Source organism: Notamacropus eugenii, chromosome 7 (genome assembly GCF_028372415.1).
Source record: "Notamacropus eugenii isolate mMacEug1 chromosome 7, mMacEug1.pri_v2, whole genome shotgun sequence".
Taxonomy (NCBI): Eukaryota; Metazoa; Chordata; class Mammalia; order Diprotodontia; family Macropodidae; genus Notamacropus; species Notamacropus eugenii.
This window is the reverse complement of record NC_092878.1, coordinates 140,693,597-140,713,059: the sequence shown is the minus strand read 5'-3', so window position 1 is coordinate 140,713,059 and position 19,463 is coordinate 140,693,597.

Here is a 19,463-nt window from a genome sequence, read left to right as displayed (position 1 = left end):
AGAGGTGAATAATGTTTTCCATTATGGATCCTTTCAAATTGTCTTAAGTCATTGTCTGGATCAGAGTAGCTGTCTCATAGTTGATAATCTTTACAATACTATGGTTACTGTTTACAGTGTTCTTGTTCTGTTCATATGAGTCTTCCCAGGTTTTTCTGAAAGCATCTTGCTCATCATTTCTTATAATACAATAGCGTTCCATCACAATCCTCCACCACAACCAATTCAGCCATTCCCCAATTGATAGACATCCCCTTAATTTCTGAATCTTTGCCACCACAAATAAAGCTTGTATAAATATTTTTGTACAAATATTGTGTACCCCTTTTCTTTTATCTCTTTGGGATACACACCTAGTATTGTATTATTACTAGATCAAAGCATATGCATGGTATTAATTTTGTTTCAAGTGATATCACAATCCCATGAAATTTAGGTGCAAGGACCCCAAACTTTAATTAGTATTGAAAATTCCTTTGTATTAGTATTGTATTAGCATTAAAAGTTCTTTTATAGAACTACAATTGGCATTGCTTATCATGTCATGATCTATGAATTCTACATTGGCAAGATATGCTTTGACAAGATAATACTTTAAGAGTATTTTGACATGTGTGATAGAGTATTAAATCACTGAATTCCCAATGCTTGGACAGTTTCTTGGCTGACAAATATGTATGCTCCATTCATTGGCAAGACTTCTCTGAATCTGGAGGTCAAAACAGGCTCCATTGAATTCTAACATCACCAAAATAGAGCAGTGATATAATCTATCCCCTCTATACATGTTTTCCATGTTTAAATGTCTCCCTTAGTTTTTTGTTTCTTTGTTTTGCCCCAAGGGCAGATGCTTTCTATGGTTTTCTGGCATACATTAAAAGGAGGATAAATTGTATTTATTAAAACTCCTTTGAGTTTTGATCTCAGGCTCTGCCTGGGTGATCTTGTAGTAGAAACATAACATCAAATTCAATTCAACAGATGCTTATGCCCCCAAACTGCATTTTTTTTTTCAGAGATCATGAATGGATTTAGAGTAGATTTTGAGTTACTGAGAGAAATAGCATCATCCTAGATGAGTAGGAGAAGATTGTTGGATTTGGTGGCAGCTCAATCCCAGATTTCTTTGTGTGATTTTTGGCAAGTTCTTTTACTTCTCTGATTCTTAGTTTCCCCAACTTTAAAACAGAAAAGAAAGTCTAAGTGGGACATTGACTTCTTGTTGCAGTTCAGTTGTGTCTGACTCTTTACTTCCAATTCTTTTGAATGTTTTTAATAGGAATAATTGTTGCATTTCTAAAAGCTTTTCTGCATCTACTGATATAATCATATGATTTTTTGCTTTTGTTATTGCTATAATAAATTATGTTAATAGTTTTCCTTATGTTAATCCATTTCTGCATTCCTGGTATAAATTTCAGTTGGTCACCGCATATAATCTTTGTGATAGGATGATATAGTCTCCTGGCTAATATTTCATTTAGAATTTTTGCATCTGTATTCATTAATGAAACTGCTCCATAATTTTCTTTCTCCAGTGTTGCTCTTCCTTACTTAGACATAAGCACCATATTTGTTTCATAAAATGAGTTTGATAGGGCGCCTTCTTTGCCTCAAGTTCCAAATGATTTATTTAATATTGAAATTAACTGATCTTTAAATGTTAGGTAGAATTCACTTGTGAATCCATCTGGTCCTCATGCTCTTTTCTTAGGAAGCTCATTTATGGTCTGTACAATTTCTTTTTCTAAAGTAGGTTCATTTAGATATTTTATTTCTTCTCCTACTAATCTAGGCAGTTGATATTTTTCCAAATATTTTCCCATTTCACTTAGATTATTAAATTTATTGGTATGTAATTGGACAAAATAATTCTTAATAATTGCTTTGATTTTATCTTCATTAGTGATATATTCATCTTTTTATTTTTGATACTAGTACTTTGGTTTTCTTCTCTTTTTGACCATATTAATGAATGGTTTATCTAGTTTCTTTTTTTGTAAAACTAATTTCTAGTTTTATTTACTAATTCAATGATTTTCTTACATTCAATTTTTTTAAACTCACCTGTAATTTTTAGGATTTCCAATTTGATGTTTAATTGGGTATTTTCAGTTTGTTCTTTTTCTAGTTTTTTTAAATTGCATATCCAGCTCATTGGTATACTCTTTCTCTATCTTGTTGATATAAATATTTAGAGATATAAATTTTCCTCTGATCACTGCTTTTGCTAATCCCATAGGTTTTGATATGCTTTTTCATTATTGTCATTCTCTTTAATGAAATCATTGATTGTTTCTATAATTTGTTCTTTAACCCACTCATTTTTTATTAGGTTTAGTCTTCAATTAGTTTTAAATCATTGTTTCCATGGTCCCTTACCAAATATAATTTTTATTGCATTGTGATCTGAAAAGGGTGCATTTAGTATTTCTGCTTTTTCTGCATTTAACTATAAAGTTTTATGCCCTACTATATGGCAACTTTTGTAAAGGTTATACTGCTGAGTAAAAGGTGGATTCCTTTCTATTCCCATTCACTTCTCTCAAGAAAGCCATCATATCTAGCTTATCTAAGATTCTAATCATCTCCTTGACTTCTTTCTTATTTATTTATTTTCAGTTAGATTTATCTAGTTATAAGAGGGGAAGACTGAAGTCCCTTATTACTATGGTTTTGCTATTTACTTTGATCTATAATTAATTTAGTTTTTCCTTTTAAAATGTGGATGCTAAAACATTTGATGCATATAGGTTTAGTATCGATATTACTTCATTGTCTGTAGTGCCTTCATTGTAATGTAGTTTCCTTATTTACCTCTTTTAATTAAATCTATTTTATCTATAACTTTTTCTGAGATCATAATTGCTATCCCCCCCTTTTTTTTGCTTCAGTTGATCTACTGCATTCCTTTATTTTTGTTCTATATATATCTCTCATTTTAAAATGTGCTTTTTTGTAAACAACCTGTTGTCAGATTCTGATTTTTAATTCATGGTATCTATTTTCCATTTTATGGGTGAACTCATCTACAGTTAAAATTATAATTGCTAGTTGTGCATTTCCTTCTATCCTACTTTTCTTCTGCATTTTTCTTTCTCTCCCTCACTTTTTACTTTATCCCTTCTCAAACATTTAATTGACTTACAACCACTGCCTTCTTAATATGTACCCTAAGAACCTCTCCCTTATCCTTTCCCTTTATTCTCCTGTTCCTTAATTTGCCCACCCTTCTAAGAGTCCCTCCCTTACCCTTCCCCTTTAAAATATCTCCCCCCTTATCCTCTCCCCTTACCCTCCTATTCCTTGATCTGCACACTCTTCTAAAAGGCCCTCTCTTATCCTGTCTCCTTACCTTCCTATTTCTCTGTTAGTTAAGGTATTTGTACCTTTCTGGATGTATATGTTATTCCCTCTTTAACCTAGTTCCTATGAGAATAAATTCAAGTACTATCAACCCTCTACCTCCTCCTTACTCCACTGTTACAGTTCTTCCATTCATGCCTCATTTGTGTGAAATAATTGCTTCATTTTACCTCCCTACCCAGTTTTATATTTTAGGATAATCCCATCATACTCAACTCAAGCCTTCTATCTATGTATGCTCTTTCAAAGAAGCCAAGTAATGAAACATTCTTAAGAGTTACAGATAATGTTTTCTAATATAAGAAGTAAAGATTTTTACCTTATTGAGTCCTTTCTTGCTCCTGGGAGTATATTATTTCATGCCCTTCTGTCTTTTAATGTAGAAGCTCTTAAATCTTGTGTTATCTTAAATGTAATTCCACAACATTTAATTTAATTTTAGTTGCATGTAGCATTTTCTCCTTGACCTGGGAGCTTTGGAACTTAGTTGTGATGTTCCTGTGAGTTTTCATATTGGGATTTCTTTCAGGTGGTGATCAATAGATTTTTTTCCATTTTTATTTTATTCTCTTATCCTAAAACATCACAACATTTTCCCTTGATAATGCCTTGAAGTAGATTCTTTTTCTATATCATAACTTTCAGGTAGTCCAACAATTCTTCTATTGTCTCTCCTCAATGCATTCTCCAGGTCAATTGTTTTTCTTCAAAATGAGATGTTTCATATTCTTGTCTATATTTTCATTATTTTCCTTTTTTTTTTAAAAAAAATTATTTCTTGGTGTCTTATTAAGTCAATACCCTCCCCTTGCCCAATTCTAATTTTTAAGGAGTTATTTTCTTCCATAAGACTTTGGATCCCTTTTTCCAACTTGTTGACTTTCTTTTCACAATTTTCTTGATTTTATTGCATTACTCCCCCCCTCAATTTTCCTCAACCTCTCTTATTTAGTTTTCAAAGTCCTTTTCAAGGTCTGCTAAATACTCTTTTGGGTTTGTGATCATTTTTCTTTTTTCTTGTGATAGAAATAACTGTTTTAACTTCAGTGTCTTCTGAGTTTTAACCCAAATCTTCTCTATCTGTTTTTGGGTTCTTTCTCTTTTGCTTACTCATTTTTAGTGACATATCTCATTTATTAACTTTGTGACAAATTTGGACTCTAATCCTGAAGGATAATACATCAGACTTCAGGCTTTTTTGGCTGTTGTTTTCCTAGCTCTATTGGGGGCTGACCTCTGGTGCTCTTCTCAGCCCCTGAACAATGACCAGGGCTAGTATTTCAAATTCTCTTCCTCCCCATGATTCCTCCTGCAGCTGCAACCTTCAGTTCACCCCTCTGCCCTGGAACCAAAACAAAGGACTCTGTTCTTCAGTAAGTGCCCACGGTCAGCAGGGTCCTTAGTGAGTCACATTAACCAGTGTGTGTTCACTCCTCTTCATTCATAGCTACAGCACAGGACCTGTGCCTGATCAGCACTCCTGGGGTCTGACATACAGAGACAGTGGAGTGCTGTGAAATTTTCTCCTCATAAGCTGTCTGTGAGATGAAAGTTCCTGAAGCTGAGACTGCTTCCTTATATTGCTTGTTGTTTCTTGATTTGGCAGTATCTGCATGGAAGTATCACCATCTGGGAAGTCAGGTCTTTCCTAACATCATCTCAAGTTATCTTAGGAGGACAATTGCTTTACCCTGATTTTTAATAATTTCTACTGCTCAAAGTTCAATTTGTGGTGTTATTTTGTATTATTTGTGGGGGGAGGGTTAGAAGAGCCAGGTAATTTCCTGCCTTATTCCACCATCTTCCCAAAATCCCCTTCTGCTCCTCTTTCTAAATCACATAATCACTAAATATGAGTTGAAATGGATTTTGGAGGTCATCTTATCCAGCCAGTTCCTAAATAAAAGCTCATTTTATAAGATTTTTGACAAGTGGTCGTCCAGCCTTAACTTAAGGATCTGCAGTGAGTGGGAATTGTCATCAATAGTTAAGTCATTCCACCTTGGGATAGCTCTTATTAGCAAATGATAGATGGACAGACATTGATAAATAGTAGAGATAGATAATAGATAGATTGTAGTGATAGACATAGTAGATTGATAGATATATATAACTGTGTCTTACTGTTATCTGTCTAGCAATTTCTCCTGTGTCTATCATAAGATAAATTTAAAAGGACACTAAGTAGGTCAGCCTGGGATATTTCAAATTAGGGAGCACTGGGGAACCGCTAGTGAAATATTGGATGGGCTTGAGTGAAAGACTAAGAAATTTAGATTTTGTACTTTCAACAGTGGAAAGCCAATTGTAAGACACATTATTATGGGAAAAGACATTTGGCAGGTCAATAGAAATAGGGAACCTGGAGGCAAAGAAACCAGTTAGCAGACTATTGACGTGATAGATGAGATGGTAGATGAGGTCTCAATTAAGCCAAGGGCAATGAGATGAGAAAAGAAGGTGTGAAAGTAAGTCACACTATAAAGGAAGAAAGAATGAGATTTGGTGACCAGATAGAGGTGCAAAATAGAATGAGGAAGAAGAGATGGCTCTGAAATGATGACATCATTTGAGGGGTGCCAGACAAGGTTGCTTCCCCAAGTTAGTTTTGTTTTAACCTTCCACCATTATAGATGACTTCCTTTGGCTTAAGTTTTGTTCTATATTGAAATGTTCACCTGAATTTATCACATTCTTTTCTGTAAGCAGATTTTGATCATTGGAAACATGAGTGTCATGGCTACTTGGAAAGGAGTAGTGACCCACCTGATGAAGAGAGGAATGCTGAAAGAGGATTTTGCAATCTTGCTCTAGGTCAGTCTCAACCACAATAACACATTTTTTTCTTCTTATGAGGAAGAAGAGTTAAATAGTTTCTCTCTGAGTCATGAGGGAGAGACCTAGAATGGAGTAAAACCAGGACTGGCAAGGGAAAACAAAAATCCTTCATTGCTTAATTCTTCTGGGAAGGCAATGATATTGCTAGAAGAAGGTATGCAGGGAGTAGGAACAAGCGGGAACTCTTGGAAAATATGGAATGAAGGAATATTTCAGAACATTTAACCCCATTCATGTCCCCACAGATGAGTACAAATTAGCCTGAACCTCAAGATTCATCTGCCTTCCCAAAGCATATTGGACAAATTGACATAAGGTCAGACCCATTCAAAGGTGCTTCCAGGAGGACCAGACTGATTTTATTTTATTCATTTCTCAGCAAACTACAAACAATTAATTTCTTTTTTTTTGTTTTTTTAACTTTTAGCATTTATTTTCACAACATTTTGGGTTACAAATTTTCTCCCCTTTTAACCCCTCCCCCCCAGTCCCAAGCATTCTAATTGCCCATGTGACCAATCTGCTCTCTCTTCTATCATCCCTCTCTGTCCTTGTCTCCGTCTTCTCTTTTGTCCTGTAGGGTCTGATAGCTTTCTTTACCCCTTAACCTGTATTTCTTATTTCCTAGTGGTAAGAACATTACAGTTGATCCTAACACTTTGAGTTCCAACTTCTTTAGCTCCCTCCCTCTCCACCCCTTCCCTTTGGAAAGCAAGCAATTCAATATGGGCCAAATCTGTGTAGTTTTGCAAATGATTTCCATACTAGTTGTGTTGTATAGGACTAACTATATTTCCCTCCATCCTATCCTGTCCCCCATTACTTCTATTCTCTTATGATCCTTTCCCTCCCCATGAGTGTCGACCTCGGATTGCATTCTCCTCCCCATGCCCTCCCCTCTATCATCCCCCCCACCCTGCTTGTGCCCTTTTCCCCCACTTTCCTGTATTGTGAGATAGGTTTTCCTATCAAAATGGGTGTGCATTTTATTCTTTCCTTTAGTGGAATGTGATGAGAGTAGACCTCATGTTTTTCTCTAGCCTCCCCTCTTTATCCCTCCACTAATGAGTCTTTTGCTTGCCTCTTTTATGAGAGATGATTTGCCCCATTCAATTTCTCCCTTTCTCCTCCCAATATTTCTCTCTCACTGCTTGATTTCATTTTTTTTTAAGATATGATCCCATCCTCTTCAATTCACTCTGTGCACTCTGTCTCTATGTATGTGTGCGTGTGTGCATGTGTGAGTGTGTACTCCCACCCAGTACCCAGATACTGAAATGTTTCAAGAGTTACAAATATTGTCTTTCCATGTAGGAATGTAAACAGTTCAACTTTATTAAGTCCCTTATGACTTCTCTTTGCTGTTCACCTTTTCATGGTTCTCTTCATTCTTGTGTTAGAAAGTCAAATTTTCTTTTCAGCTCTGGTCTTTTCATCAAGAAAATTTGAAAATCCTCTATTTCATTGAAAGACCATTTTTTCTCCTGAAGTATTATACTCAGTTTTTCTGGGTAGGTGATTCTTGGTTTTAGTCCTAGTTCCTTTGACTTCTGGAATATCCTATTCCATGCCCTTCGATCCCTTAATGTAGAGGGTGCTAGATCTTGTGTTACCCTGATTGTATTTCCACAATACTTGAATTGTTTCTTTCTAGCTGCTTGCAATATTTTCTCCTTGACCAGGGAACTCTGGAATTTGGCCACAATGTTCCTAGGAGTTTCTCTTTTTGGATCTCTTTCATGCGGTGTTCTGTGGATTCCTTGAATATTTATTTTGCCCTCTGATTCTAGAATCTCAGGGCAGTTTTCCTTGATAATTTCATGGAAGATGATGTCTAGGCTTTTCTTTTGATCATGGTTTTCAGGTAGTCCCAAAATTTTTACATTGTCTCTCCTGAATCTATTTTCCAGGTCAGTTGTTTTTCCAATGAGATATTTCACATTATCTTCCATTTTTCCAATCTTCTCGCTATGTTCTGTGATATCTTGCTTTCTCACAAAGTCCTTAGCGTTCATCTGTGCCATTCTAGTTTTGAAAGAACTACTTTCTTCAGTGAGCTTTTGAATCTTCTTTTCCATTTGGCTAATTCTGCTTTTGAAAGCATTCTTCTCCTCATTGGCTTTTTGAACCTCTTTTGCCAATTGAATTAGGCTAGTTTTCAAGGTGTTAATTTCTTCAACATTTTTTTGGTTCTCCTTTAGCAGGGAGCTGATCTGCTTTTCATGCTTCTCTTTCATCTCTCTCATTTCTCTTCCCAGTTTTTCCTCCACCTCTGTAACTTGATTTTCAAAATTCTTTTTGAGCTCTTCCATGGCCTGAGCCCATTGAGTGGGCTGGGACACAGAAGCCTTGATTTCTGTGTCTTTGCCTGATGGTAAGCATTGTTCTTCCTCATCAGAAAGGAAGGGAGGAAATGTCTGTTCTCCAAGAAAGTAGCCTTCAATAGTCTTATTTCTTTTCCCTTTTCTGGGCATTTTCCCCAGCCAGTGACTTGACCTCTGAATATTCTCCTCACACCCACCTCACCTCCTGGTCCTCCCAGCCAGCGTTTGGGGACTGAGATTCAAATGCTGCTTCCAGCCTCAGGGCTTTGGGCGGGGGCAGGGCTGCTATTCAGTGTGAGAATTAAGTTCAGGTGGTCAGGTCGGGGCAGGGCCGCCTCTCAGGCTCAGTTCCCTCAGGGGGTTTATGCACAGACCTTCCACAATGGATCCAGGCTCCCGCCCGCTTGGGGATCCCCTGTCTGCAGCCGCCTCTCAGCTTCTACCTCCTGGGGGGGCCCGAATCATGGGGCACCCCACTCCCCTCTCGACCCGCCAAAGAAACCGACCCGCCAAAGAAACTCTCTCACTGACCCCCATCACCTGTGGGTGGAGGGACTTGTGCGGCCGCTGGAGATCCCGTCCCTGAAGCCTGTTCGGGTCTGTTTCTCTTGGTGCTGTGGCTGCAGCAGGTCTGGGCTGGGCTGGGCTCCACGTCTGCAGCGCGATGGACCTTTTGCGAGAGGTTTGCAGGTCCCTCTGTGGGTGGAGGGACCCGCGTGGCCGCTGGAGATCCCGTCCCCGAAGCCTGATTGGATCTTTTCCTCTCGGTGACGCGGCCGCTGCAGGGCTGCCCTCTGCTTCCAGTCCCGGCGCCCAGTTCGCAGCGCGAAGAACCCCCCGCGAGAGGTTTGCAGGTCTCTCTGGAACAGAAATCTCCCTCGCTCCAATATTCCGTGGCCTCTGGGTGCAGAATTCACTGTGAGTTGCTCCCCTGTAGCCGATCTGTGGGTTGTGGGTTCAGAGCTATGTGTATGTGCATCTTTCTACTTCGCCATCTTGGCTCTGCCCCCCCCAAACAATTAATTTCTTTTGGTCAAGTTCAACCATACTAATTCTTTTCCTTAATTGATTTTTCTCTTTATTAAAGTTTACAAAAAGTAACAAAAAGAATAAAAAAGGATTGTATATGAAGCCATGAACTTGTTAACTTTAAAAAGTTTAATTGATGTACTTTGTTTGTGCTACAAACATCTTCAGATTACTCCCATTTCTTGAGAAGTCTCATATAAAGAAAAGCAGGGTAAGTAAAATGAATCTGAAAATACACATACCTTTTCACATCTGTAGTACCTTCCATGAAATAATGTTTTGGCAAATATTTAAAAATTGCTCAAAAATGTACTCAGGATGCACTTTTAAATTTAATTTGCATTATCACCATTTTCTCCATCAGTTTCTTAAATCTATACAGTCAACAAAACAATAAACCAAACCCCGATCTATAGCATTTGCCAATTTCTGAGACATAAGTGCTCACATTGATAATGTAACAATTGACTTGTCTTAGCTATTACAAGTTTGCTTTAGCACATCCCTGTCCCCACCTCTCTGTTAAAAAATAATGAACACAAATCTCTCTTCATCTCAGTCCTTTCCCATTAAAAATGTAGGATACGTATGTGTGTCATGTGGTATATTTTGTCCATGTAGGTTATGTGTATACACATAGGTCTGTCTAGATGTGGTTCATAGGGAGACAAGAATATATTCTAGAGTTTTTTTACTTTTCTCCAAGGGAAACTTTGGTTCCTTTGTATTGTTGTTTAGGCATTTTTAGTCACATTTGACTCTTTGTGATTTGTGATTTTCTTGGCAAAGGTACTGGAATGGTTTGCCATTTACTTTTCCAGTTCATTTTATAGATGAGGAAATTGAAGCAGAGTTAAGTGACTTGCCCAGGGTCACATAGCTAGTAAGTATATGAGACCAAATTTGAACTCAGGTCTTCCTGACTCTAGACCCCACCTAGATGCCCCAAAGAAACTAAGAGGGTGGAATCAGAGACCGCTCTCTGACCTATGTCATTCTGCTCTCCCAGAGAGAAAGTGTACCAGGTTAGAATTATTTCTATCGGCTCCCTGCAATGTTGTTAGTCTAGGCGAAATAATTTTTCTGTTCAAGTTGTGTTCCTGATCACTGTCCCTTAACAGAGGAAGTAGTGTAATAAAATATAAATCCAAGGCTTGACTCCTTTTCAGAAAATATCAGTTCCATAGCTGATAGCATATAAACTCATTTATCCAAGATGACAGTTTGGAAGAAGTGTATAAACTTGCTCCTGTGAGTTTGCTCCCCAAAAGAGTGGCCTCTGAGACTAAGGAAACAGAACTATAGGTTGTGTAAAGAGAGATAGACCCCCCCTGGCTGTATTCTATTCCCCACATTGGTGGCAATGAGATAAACCTGACTGACCAATTGTATCTTGAAAGAGGACTCTTTTATCTAGTCCTTGGCTAAGCAGAACCTTCTGATGAAATTTACTACCGAGAAAATATCCCACTCGAACAAACCTGATCTTTGGAAATTCCTGAGACCCCAAGGTTAACACATTCTCCCTTGAAAATGTCCCTATGTCTCAACCTCCGAAATAAGGAAAATGGCTAAGTAGCCTCACCCAGGCTGATTGAACTTTCTTTTGCTGTGTAATGTCTAAGGTCCTGTAAAATCCTATATGTGTGTGTCTCCTTCTGTTCACACACTAGCTACCCACCTGGCAACTGCCCATCAGTTGATATTAATTAAATTTTTTGTCTTTTAGTCATACCTCTTTATTTATTGACCTCCAGCCAAATGGATCAGGGAGAAATTACTCTCTGGGAGCATTTTAAGAGCTATGGGTTGAGGAATTCCTCAACGATAGCAAAAGATCAGGGAAAGTATACATAGAAGAATATATACCAGACAATACAAAGTGAATAAGATCTTCTAGGTAACTCATTTCAACGGACAGTTTAAGTTCTCACCCAAAGGGGAAGTTCCCTAAAATCTCTAGTGTACTAAGTTGGGAATGGGGAAATAAGAAATTGCCACCACCTCTGTATGTAGGCTTCTTCTCTAAGTCTTCCTTTCCTTTGGGGATCTGAAGAGAATCTGGGGCAATGAATCTTCTTTCTTGAAACTGGAAGCCAGGAGATTAAGATCTCTATTTTCTCTAGTTCCACCTTCAAGCAAGTGCCAAATATTAAGTAATCAATCTCCACCAATTAGGAGAGTCTTGTGCAAACTGTGCTTTAAGCCAAGTATTTTTTTTTAAAGAAAAACCCATTTTTTTTTGGTAACAAATATGTATGGTCAAAGAAAACAAATTCTTTCACAGGTTATATACAAATAACACACACACACACACATACACACATATAATCTTTCTGCACCCTAAATCCATGACCTTTCTATGATGGATAGCCTATTTCATCACCAGTACTCTGGAATCATAAATGATCATGAAATTGATCATAGTTCTTACAAATTTCAAAGTTGTTTGTTTTTACAGTGTTGTTATTACATAATCTATTCCTATGAGAACATTTAATTTATCATTAGTTTATAAAAGTCATCATAATTATTTATTTTTATACCACTAAAGTTAAAATTATATCTTAAATTTGACATGATAGCAACAAAATTGCCTATATTTTCACTTTAAATATTTTTTTAATTACAAGTAAATACAATTTTAACATTTGTTCTTTAAAATTTTGAGTTCCAAATTCTCTCCGTCCTTTCCCTCCTTCCTCCTTGAGAAGGTAAGCAGTTTGATATAGGCTATACAGGTGCAGTCATGCAAAATATATTTTCATATTAGTCACGCTGTGAAAGAAAACAGACCAAAAAACAACAACAAAGGAAAACAAAGTAAAAAAAGTGTGATTTGATCTGCATTCAGACTCTAGTCAGTTCTTTCTCTGGAGGTAGACAGCATTTTTCATTTTAAGTCTTTCATAACTGTCTTGAATTAATGTATTTCTGATAATAGCTAAGTCATTCACAGTTGATTATCATTCAATATTGCCATTACTGTACACAAGGTTCTCCTGGTTCTGCTCACTTTACTTTGTCTCAGTTCATGTAAGTCTTTCCAGGTTTTTCTGAAAGCTCGCTGCTTGTCATTTCTTATAACATAATAGTAGTATGCCATCACAATCACATACCAGTTTTTTCAGCCATTCTCCAATTGATGGGCATTCCCTTGATTTCTAATTCTTTGCCACCACTAAAAGAGCTGCTATAAATTTTTGTATAGGTGGGTCCTTTTTTTTTTTTAAAAATCTTTTTGGGATACAGACCTAGTAGTGGTATTGCTGGATAAAATGGTATGCATGGTTTTATAGTCTTTTGAACATTGTTCCAAATTGCTCTCTGGAATGGCTGAATCAGTTCACAACTCTACCAACAGTTCCTTAGTGTCCCAATTTTCCCAAATCTCCTCCAACATTTGTCATTTAAAATTGCCTGTTTTTGTTTCTTCTTTCCCTCAAGGACCTCACAGTCTAGTGAGGGAGATGATAATAATCAAATATGTACAAAGAGCTACAATATATATAGAATAAATAGGAAATGAGTAAGAGAAGGGAAGGCATGATGAGAATCAAGAAGGGTTTGAAAAAACTTTCCGTAGAAGAGGAGATTGTAGTTGGGACTTGGCAGGGAGCCAGGGAAGTCAGCAGGTGAAGAGGAGGGAGAGCACATAGGGGACAGCTAGAGGAAATGCAGCCAGCTGAAAGATGGAGCTTGGCAGCCAGGAGCCTGGTTCTGTTGCCAGCTTGAACACCAATTAGCAGTGTGACTGTGATCTGACTTCTCTACCTCTTGTCTTGAGTTTCCTCAACTGTACAGCACCCAGTATGTCTTCCGTCATATATGAGACTTAGCAGCCAGTAAGAGGACATATTAGTTCATTTAATTAAGTAGCATATTAAATAAAGGATTTCTTTCCTCCTTCCCCTCCCCAATCTGCTTCTACACATATGGACTTAACCCATGGCAAGTGAGGGAGAGTAAATATGAAGAGCATTCACATGATTATTTCTTTAGCACCCTTCATAATCTGAATCCTTCCTATATTTTCAGTCTTTTTATACTTTATTTTTAAAAAATTATTTATTTTATTCTTAATTTATGGAATAAAACAAGCATTTCTGTAACATAGTATAATAAAAGATGATTTCACATCAAACTACAAATCTATTACATACAACTTGCTATTCATGTTAAAACATGTCATAAAGTTATTATGTAAATTTTTTCTTTCCTCCCTATCTCCAGTCCTAGAGATGGCTGTCATTAGACACAAATATGTATTTGGAAAATCATTCTATACACCTATTTGTCAATTCTTTCTCTGGATACAGATACAATAATATTATAATAATATTTATAATTATGGCAACTGCTTGAAGTTGTTCTTAAAACAATATTCTTATTACCATGTACAATATTCTCTTAGCTTTGTTCATTTTACTCTTCCTTATTTCATGCAAGTCTATCCTTGTTTTTGTAAGATTGTCGAGCTCCTCATTTCTTATACTTTGCTTTTCTCCTTATACTCTACAAAGCAGTGGTACTGGCTTTCTTCTTGTTCCTCACAAAAGACATTCAATTTTCCCATTGAGTATTTTTCCTGGTTGTCTCTCATTCCCAGAATGCTCTTCTTCCTTATCTCCACCTCCAGCTTCCCTGGATTCTTTCAGGTCAAATCTTACCTTCGACAAGATACTTTTCCCAATACCCCTTAATACTCCACCTTCCCTCTGACATCACCTCCAGTTTGTCCTCCATGTATCTTGCTTGTACATAATTGTTTGTATGTTGGCTCCCATTAGATTGTGGGTTCTTTGAGGGCAGGGAGTTGTTTATGTCTTTCTATGCCAATATCCTTTTATAAAATTGCTTGTATTTTATTTTTAATTTATTAAATAAAACAAGTATTTCCATAACATGGATTTTAAATAAAAGATAATTACATACGAAATGGCAAATCTATTATGGACAACTTGCTGGTCCTAAGGGTATTCAGGGGCTATTTTTACCTTTTTTTATTCCCAGACTTAGCAGATTGTCTGGCACATAAAAAACACCTAATAAATGCTTGTTGATTTATTGATGCAGAGGGAATGTGTGCAGCCAGGAAACACACATGAAGGGGCACACACCAAGGACATGTATGATGAGGGAAACACACCTCTGCTGCTTCCAGGTTGCAGCTATCCCCACTAATATCATTAAGTTGCTTTCTACTGAATGTTGAGTTGTCTTTTCTGCCTGTTTCTACTAATCAGATTTCTCCTTTTCCCATCTTCCGGTCTTTAGCTGTTCAAAACTATCTTTTGTCGACATGTGCCTATCTACTGCTAGGGTGTGGTGACTTAGAAAATCCATCCCTAACCAGAGTGGGCTGCACTTTTTAGTCCATTATCATGGCTTTGAAGTACCATACATCACCAAGACAAACAAAAGCCAGTCAAGGCAGCCCCAGATTAGTTCTCTAACTTTGAATTTCTGTGTCTGGTGCTACTTTGAAGGCTACACTCGTGGACAATCACCTAACTTAAGGTTAGGAAATTTCATATTTTCAATATCTAACAGGGATTCTGTGATTTTCCCATTACTCTCCCCCACCCAAAGTGAAAACAAAACTTCAGATCCACAGGATCTCTGCTTAAAAAGCCCCCATGAGAGCTTGGTTGATGAAATTAAACCCAGCTTACCCCGAAGAGCCTCTGAATGAATGAATCTGAGGGAGAACAATGACTAGAGGAGGAAGACAAAGTCATTGTTCCCATGGCACTGGCCCACATTCATGTCTCTATCATATCTATCTTCCAGAAATAAGAAGCCCTTGGCTTTGTGTTTCCTTCTGACCAGCACAAAATCTCATTATCTTCTTACATCTATAAAATGATGAGGACTGATTAAATGATTCCTAATACCCCTTTTTATCTTTAGCAACCTATGTTTTATCTTAGTGGATCTTTGTAGTTATTTTTGGGAAATGTTTAAAAATTTGTCTATCAGTGTCAGAAAAGCAAAAATTTGACTTTATGTCATTTCTGTACCTAGTGGGGTGTCAGGCAGGTACAATCTGGTTTTAATTCAAGACCTGCTTTCTTGAAAAAAGAATGATTTTAAAAAGAGACTTTTTTTTTGCTAAGATCTGACATTGTTAGAACAACATGCCATAGTTTTTCACTTTCTTCTTGGTGAAGATGAAACTCCTAAAATATTAATTTGAGGTTTTTTATTTTTTAATTAGATTTTATTTTTAATTTATAAAATAAGCATAACATAGTATAATAGTGAGGGATTTGCACTGGTCTATCCTCATACGATTTATATCATTCTTGTTTCTTTATACTTAGATGTGTGACACAGAACCACGGCTCTGAGCTCACTTTGAACAGGGTCAATCACATGGTTATAAAACCATGGATTTAGAGCTGTGTTGGGGGGCTCAGAGGTCATTAGTCTTACCCCCTCATTTTACAGATGAAAAGGAACTGAGACCCAGAAAGGTTAAAGCATTTGATTTTTGGGGACCTCTCTCTAATAAGAGTCTCTATGACATACTTCATCCTCTCTCAAGACTCAGTCCCTGGGGTTACCTGATTTTAGTTTATTTCTAGAGTTTTCCATTTTCTTTTGTGGGCCAGGCAAGTAATAAATACTTAAGCACATACTTTAGGGGAAGGGGAGAGACAGAGAGGAAGAGAGAAAAAGAGAGAGAAAGAGAGAGACAGAGACAGAGAAGGACACAGAGACAGAATGAGAGAGACAGAGAGACAGAGACAGATACAGAGACAGAAACAAGGAGCCAGACACACAGACAGGAAGAGACAGAGAGAGACAGAGACAGAAAAACACACACACACACAGATAGAGAGAAACAGAGAGAGAGAGAGAGAGAGAGAGAGAGAGAGAGAGAGAGAGAGAGAGAGAGAGAGAGAGAGAGGAGCTCCAGAGGGTAAGTGGAGTTGAGGGGGAGGGATAATAAATGGATAGCAGATACCTTCACCAGGTCCCACAGAACCCTAGGGCAGGTATAAATAGGAAAACAGTAAATTCTATGTGGGCAGAATTCTGTGTCTACATGTCAGTGAGCCAGAGAAAGCCCTGACCACTCCAATTATATTCCTTCAGAGTGGTGTGTTTTATTTATTTTTGACCAGTGACTGGTATTCCATATCTGGAGCTTCTCTCCTGTCCCATGATCTCAACAGCTTTTCCAGTCTGCTTGACTCTTGTCTCCCATGATCTTCGAAAGTATATCTTCCATCAATAATAATAGCTGTCATTTACATAGAGCTTACTATGTGCCAGACATTGGGCTAAACACTTTACAATTATCTCATTTGATCCTCCCTACAGCCCTGGAAGGTGGCTGCTATTACGAATCCCATTTTGTAAATGGGAAAACAGAGAAACAGAGATTAAGTGACTTGCCCAGAGTCTCATAACTAGTAAGTGTCTGAGGTCAAATTTGAACTCAGGTTTTCTCAGACATTTCAGTTTGACATGGCTGAAAAATGACTGCACACACACACACACACACACAATGCTTATCCTCTCTACAGTAAGCACACCCATGATCCTGGCCCCATCACACTAGTGACACACAAATTAATGGAGGAAAACATATCCACAATGCTCTTGTTAGCAAATGTGTTAGGAAGTTTTATTACAGCAAGAGTCAGACCCTTCCTGAAGAATTAGAGAGACCCTGAATTATGCAGTACAAGAGATTCTGAAAACTCTATGACCGCACTCCCATGGCCCAGCTGCCATATATCTTTGGCCCAGCTGAATCAAACCTGTAAAGGGGCCCAGAGCAGGCCTTCATTTCTTGTGGGAGTCTGCTTGTGCTTTAACTAAAGCAAATCTCTAATAAGGCCCCCTGCAGCAAGTAAAAACCCTTCCTTGCTTTCATAGATTGTCTGCAAAAGGTTATCTGGAGCTGCTTCAGGGCCCCGGGCCTGCTGCTGATAAGAAGGGAGCTCCAGCTTTGTTTTCTGAATTTGAGCTGAAAGACTGAAACTCGATGGAGCTAGATCAGCCTTGAGAATGAAGTCACTCAAAAAAGGTGGAGGGAATGACTAGTCATTAGTGGGCTCCTATTTCCCTCTCTGGTCTCTTTCCTTAGGCATATAGAATACATTTCCCTGCAGCACACCCAGAGAATTTTATTTTAAAAATTATTTTCAAAGGTTAATATTTATTGCCTGGTCAATCTCTCCCAGCTAAATGTTAAAAGAAAAGAGGGCTAGGCTTGGAGTCAGGAGGGTCTGAGTTCAAATGTTGATGAGCAAGCCCTATAACCTCATGCATCCCTTTTCCTTATCTATAAAATGGGGATAATAATTTCTCATTTCAATTCTTTCCTCAGATGCTTACTAGCAGTGTGGCGCTGGGCAAGCCCCTTCACGGCTCTCAACCTCAGTTTTCTCATCTGTATAATGGGGATTATATTAGCATCTGCTTCATAGCGAAGATACTGTGAGGATCAAATGAGATAATGTATAAAGTACTCTGAAAACTTTAAAACGCCATGGAAATATATTATTATGTGCCAGGCCTAGAGGCCTGAGGGCTACCCAAGTCTTACCTTACCTATCACAGGTCTTCGGCTGGCCAAACCAGATAAACGTATGAGAGAAGAGACTTTCCGGAGTCGAACAAGGGTTAGGCTTTATTCAGGGTCCTGGTTACATGTGCAGGGGGAACTCTTCCTTAGGAGAGAGAGAGAAATCTCCCAAGAAGGCAAAGATCTTACAGTAAGAGAATGAAAGCAGAAGTGGAAGTGGGGAGAGAGGGGGGAGGGAAGAGCGAAGAGAGGAAAAGGGGCCTTCTGTCTTGTAAGGGCCCCTCAGCGCTAAGAGCGCCTTTGGGCTTTCCTGACCCTACTTAAGCTCTCCTGCCGCATAGTTTGCACCTGAATACCGTGCCTGTTAGACAACAATAGGTGTGCCCAGATCCGGGCCAGTCTCAAGGGCGGGGATGCTCTCTCCCATCACGTTCTCACGGGAAGAGGCGGAAATACACGAGATCTCACTCCTCAATTCCCTGCTGTTTCCTGGGGGGCCTCATGAGAACTCTAAGGTTTAGAAGCTCTCACCTTTACCCGCCTGAGACTGTCCACATGGAACTGAGCTTACACCCCCAACAATTATGAAGTTCATTATTTTTACTGACTAAGCAAACTAAAGAAAATAAAACACCTAAATGTTGAAAATCAACAACCAAACTTTACTTTAGAAATATAAACTTTGCAAAGGTCTCCTTTTCTTTTTCTTTTTTATTGAGAATGAAAAAAGAATTTTTATAATAAATATGTCAAGGTAGCACCAAGAAAGATATAGGACTCCTTTTTCATCTGACTCTAAATGCAAACCAACTTTTCCAGTCTTATGCACTTGCCTTAAATCTAATCTTTTCCAGTTGGGCTTTGCTTCTGACTTCACATCTTTCTGAGAAAGCCTCACACTGATGTGAGATGCCTCTCCTTAAGACTGACATATATAAACTATTTTTGTCTTTTTGGTCTCTATGTGCTAGAGCCCCTGGGGTACTGAGGACTGAGATGTAGAAAACTAAGTGATCATGGGAGTCAAAAGAGAAAATAACATTTGGTTGGTTTTTAGCCTGGTCATTTACAGCATTTTGAAATACCTAGGTGGGAGGGTGGAAAAAAGGACCAAGAAGGCAAATGGTCATTGTGATACACCCCCCACCCCCAGGAATTGGGCCCTACAAATATAGGTAGGATGGAAGCAGCCTCAGCAGCACCAACATCTGAGAGAGAGTCTGGGGATAGTTGAGGGCCAACTGAGTCACGAGACTTTTCCCTCTTCTCCCTGCACCAGAACTTTTCTAGAGGGAGAAGTAGGGGCGGAAACAATTGTAAGGGTGGAATCTCCAGAAATTTGGGGTCACTAGAGACTGAGA